The sequence below is a fragment of the Spea bombifrons genome, chromosome 11 (genome assembly GCF_027358695.1).
Source record: "Spea bombifrons isolate aSpeBom1 chromosome 11, aSpeBom1.2.pri, whole genome shotgun sequence".
NCBI classification, from domain to species: Eukaryota; Metazoa; Chordata; class Amphibia; order Anura; family Pelobatidae; genus Spea; species Spea bombifrons.
In genome coordinates, this window is record NC_071097.1 from 3,184,555 (window position 1) to 3,190,100 (window position 5,546).

The window sequence follows — 5,546 nt, forward strand, 5'->3', positions numbered from 1 at the left end:
CTTGGGTCAACAATTATATTCTGGCCGATATTTTAAAGATCCAATTTAAGGCATGGACACGATGTTTAAACAAATTTAGCCTTCACCCTCTTTTTTCGTATTGATTTGGCTTCCTTACTTTCCATCTTTCTTTTATCTGACCCTGTTCTCTAGCTGTTGTACTCGTTTCTGGCTTCACTTTTATAGCCTCAGCCTCCTATTAGGTTTCGGTGATATTCTCCCTTTCTAAAACCCTTTTTGTGACCCCCAACTCTATCTGGGAACTCTCCGGGTTTGACGCAGAGTCTCCGGGTTAAGCCCCAGAGCCTCCGGGACAGTTTTGTCTTTCTCCTGGTAAGGGTGTTTTGCTACGTCCTTTTCCCACTCGCTATAGATTGTTGGAGGCTAGCCCCACTCCAACTCACAGCTACTGTAGACCCTCTTCTGACAAACCCCAACCCTTCACAAAGCTACTCCACCAGCCCCAAAGCCACCCCACCATGACAAGCCCCAACCCTTCACAAAGCTACTCCACCAGCCCCAAAGCCACCCCACCAAGACAAGCCCCAACCCTTCACAAAGCTACTCCACCAGCCCCAAAGCCACCCCACCATGACAAGCCCCAAATGGAAGAAACACAAAATAACTGTCAATCTCCAACGGTCTGGGGCATCATGCAAGATCTCACCTCGTTGAGTTTCAATGATCATGAAAACGGCGAGGAATCAGCCCAGAGCTACACGGGAGGATCTTGTCAATGATCTCAAGGCAGCTGGGCTCATAGTCACCAAGAAAACAATTGGTAACACGCTACGCCGTGAAGGACTAAAACCCTGCAGCGTCCGCAAGGTCCCCCTGCTCAAGAAAGCACATGTAAAGGCCCGGCTGAAGATTGCCAATGAACATCAGAATGATTCAGAAGAGAACTGGGTGATAGTGTTGTGATCAGATGAGAGCAAAATCAAGCTATTTGGCATCAACTCAACCCGCCGTGTTTGGAGAAGGAGGAATGCTGCCTATGACCCCAAGAACACCATCCCCACCGTCAAACATGGAGGTGGAAAGATTATGCTTTGGGGGGGTTTCTGCTAAGGGGACAGGACAACTACACCACATCAAAGGGACGATGGATGGGGCCATCTACTGTCATATCTTGGGTGAGAACCTCCTTCCCTCAACCAGGGCGTTCAAAATGGGTCATGGATGGGTATTCCAGCATGACAATGACCCAAAACACACGGCCAAGGCAACAAAGGAGAGGCTCAACAAGAAGCACATTAAGGTCATGGAGTGGCCTAGCCAGTCTCCTTACGCCCATAGAAAATCTGCGGAGGGAGCTGAAGGTTCTAGTTGCCAAACCTCACCTTTGAAACTTTAATGAATTGGAGAAGATCTCCAAAGAGGAGCGGGACCAAATCCCTCCTGAGATGTGTGCCAACATGGCGACCAACTACAAGAAACGTCCGTCCTCTGTGACTGCCAACAAGGGTTTTGCCACCAAGTACTACATTATTCTGGATTATTTCGTTGTAATTCTGTCTCTCACTGTTCAAATCAAGCGTCCGCTATGGGTGAAGCAGCAAAATCCAAGTTATGTCTCATCTATAGCATGGCAACAGAAGACAAGGAAATATCTTCTTATTTTTTTTCTTTAAGAAACCTAGCGAGTCACCTTTCCATGACTCGGTCGGCTTTTCGCTTTCATGTTTACAATTCTTTAGGTTTACGTCCCGTTTTTTTTTTATTGGCGCTTTGGTCCTGTAGCATTTTCTTCATTCTGTATGTTATGGTATCTCATCCCCGTATGTTGGGTATCTCATGTGTGTAAATAAGGCAAGAAGAACCCTCACGTGGTATATTTCATGGAGGCTTTTTATTTGAATGTTTTTTTGTCGTCAAAAGTAATCGCCGAAAAGAATGCAATAAAAAGCGCTTATCGGCCGCACATCGCACGTTGATTATGGCCGTAAAAAATCATGACAATGTTTGAACCGTGTCGGTATCGTGCCGCGCTGATGTTAGGAGAAGTACAGATCTATTTAATTCAGACAAGCTTAGATGTCTTCCACAGATAAAATATATTTCAAGCACGTTACCCATAAACATATACATTAAACCGCGCCAACAATGATGAAGAAATGTCTTAACGCGAAGGGACAGTTTTCATATATTTTTTCCCACGGCATCATCTGATGTCGGTTTGTTCCTCAGAGTCGCGGTAGATCACGGAACACGGTCTGATTCAACTGATCCCGTTCACGGTGCAGACCCCCTGCGACCACCCGTCAGCCCCTTTACAGCCACTAGGCGCGGAGTATCACGGTTCAACTTCCTGTTTAAATGCAGGAGACTCAATTGAAATGAAGACAAGTCAAGGTTTCCACGAGGAGTCGTTTGATGAATCGCTACATAGAATCTGCATGATGGGCCATTAAAGGGTTAATATTGAAAGAACCTCAGGCTCAGCGTTTGAATGCGATTAAACAGAAATAACGTGTCCTTATCTTCAGTTCTGTCTAAAACCAACGTGAAATGAGATAGAATTTCTTGGGGGGGGGGAGAAGTCTCAATTATTTTTAGTGCGGGATGTATGGCAAGGTCTGTTCATCAGTCCTACATAAAGGTGATGCAGCTCCTACGTGCCGTCGGTCTTATCTTTGCTATCTATATGTCGTGTATAAAGCTGTGGGAGAACGGGTTTAATCACGAGGACTCAATACAGCGGCTTGGCGTGACATCACAACGCATTTGTTTCGGTACAAGGTACACGCGAAGAAGGAAAGGGTCTGTGGAACAATGAAGCGTTCTAAAAGACACGCACATCCTTCAAGAGAAGATTCTTTAACTTAGATCGCTCATAGATTGGTGGAACTATTTTTCTCCTTGACCATAAACCACCCGTGTCCAAACTGGGATTTGGGATATGGCCAACCTTCACAAGTATGGTCAAGGTGGATCTCTTTGGAGATCTCCTTATAAATGGTATCTTTCAGGCAACACGTGGGCATCACGTATGATTGGAAGAATGGAGCTTCCATCTTAAACATAGAGAAGGTGTCTTTACTTTACTAATTCTCCATTTTATTTTGGGGCTTTGAGCAAAAAACAATAAAGCGTTGAACAACATGAAATGTTACATTTGTGGGCTGTGTACAAATATTTAGACTTTTTCCGACAGCTGAAAGAGTCTAAAAAATATTGGCCCATTGCGCTTGATTTGCCAAGGAATAAACCGCATCCTTCTGATTAAATTTATAGGCAGACTGGTTTGGAACCTTTCACCGATAAGAGGCATTGGGTTCTTGTGTAGAACACATTAGACTTCTAATGGCTTCCTTATACAGCCAAAAAAAAACGAATGAAGCAGTGGTTGTTGTGAAACATCCCACATGTTCGACGCCTCAAGTTCCCGCTTTTATGTAGAAGATATTGTCACTAAAACAGTGCAATCTAGTGGGTTATAAATTTCTACCTTTTTTTTACTGTTTTTTTATGGAGAAGGAGACCAAGCAAAGTCAACACTGAATGCGATGAAGAATCGAGAAAACGCAAGGTGACTAAAATCTGGAGTCTCACAGCCTCACAGTTCTTAAGAGGTTGACCCTTTCCGCGGCTATAACAGCCTCCAATCTTCTGGGAAGGCTTTCCACAAAAATGTGTGGAGTGTGTGGACGAGAAGGCCTGGATAGCAATTGTGGTTCCAAACCATCACAAAAGTTCTTCAATGGGGTGAAGGTCAGGGCTCTGTGTGGCCACTCAAGGTCCTCCACATCAAACCGTGTCTTTATGGACCTAGCTTTGTGCACTTGGGCACGTTCATGCTGGAACAGGAAAGGGCCATCCCCAAACTGGTGCCACAAAGTTGTCTAAAATGTCTTTGTATTCTGTAGCATTAACATTACCCTTCACTGAAGCTGAAAAGGGGCCCAAACCCTGAAAAACAGCCCCGGACCATTATCCTTCCTCCACCAAACTTTACAGCAGGCAATATGCATTCCAGTAGGTAGCCTTCTCCTGGCATCCGCCAAACCCAGATTTGTCCATCAGACTTCCAGGTAGTGAAGCATGATTTATCACTCCAGAGAACATGTTCCCTTTGCTTCAGAGCCCACTGGCGGTGGCTTTACACCACTCCAGCCGACGCTTGGCATTGTGCACAATGATCTTCAGCTTGTGGACGGGGGGGAGATCTAGTAGGGCGACCAAGGTGGCATCCTCTCACAATACATGGTTGTTGATGGAACATCTAAACCCGTTAATTAGGAAGGGTGTCCACATACTTTTAGTCTCATTCTGTATATAGATTTCTGCTTAAGCCCAGTCCAGCTCCCTTGGTTCAAGGTGCTTCAAGATGTTTTCCGCCTTGGATGAATATTTGAATATTAGTGAACCCCATCTTTTGCAGGAAAAGTTAAAAATCAGAAATACTTTTCTGGGAAAAACATGGACGGCAGATGGAAATCAACGTTGCCCGGACCGGTCATCTAGCACACTGGGCAAAGACCCATTGGGCCGGTGGATGAGAGCACCGCATACTAGGAAATATTCTAGAAAACATTGGTTATACATTATAAGGAATAAGCCAAACATGTTTTTGGACAGGAATTCATACGAAAGATGTTATGAGACCTGAGCCAGTAAAAGTAAAGGGCATGGAAGATTTCAGTCTAGAAGTTAAACGTGATACTTTTATTGGTCCAACAAAGAAAGCTTATGTAACTTTACATTTTTTTTTTCCTTGGCCCAATAAAAACGTAGTAATGTCAAGGAATGACTCTATTTTCTCTCGGGCTAATGCGGCTAGTTTCGATATTCTGTCTGGAAATTGACTCAATGATACTAGAGAAGACCACGAAACCTCAAAAATGTTCCCTCCTATGGGCTAAATTGCCAATCATGAGAATAAAATAGGGTTCCTTCATTAGGATCAATGCAGAAAGCACTGAGGTATCGAGTTCTACCATGTTGGCCATAAAAGAAAATGGACAAACTTGGTAAAGATACATTTATGGGCAATTTAGCCAATAAAGCTGTGGCTTATTCTGGCCCAAGCCAACAAGGCCTAAGGCACCAGATGGAGGGGGGGGGGTGGCAGACCCTCTGTCGCATAACAGGGACCCTGAGGGCATTGGGTGACGAGGCTCCCTTTAACTCCAACTGGTCCATTGGCTAAATAAAGTCTGTGCTGAGTTGGTTCAGTCCTCCATACATTCTTTCCACAAATCAACACAAATTTCTGTCGATCTGGTAACCTCATATTTTTTATGTATTCATTTTATAACTTTATAGAATTATATTATTCACTTTTATTTATTAAGCGCCAACAAATAACAATAAAAGTACAATAATACGTAAATAGTATGTAGAATAACCTATTTGGTCGATCTTGATTAACTTTTATTGGGCCTGCATGGTTAAAAAGACGCATAAGCTCTGGGGATCTTTAGATTTTGGCCTCGTCATGCCTGGGAAGAGGTTCCCACGCGCCCATTCCACTCCTGCTCTATCTACATTCACGTAAGACAATATAATCGTTGCAGATCACAACAAATGGAAAGTTTGGTGTA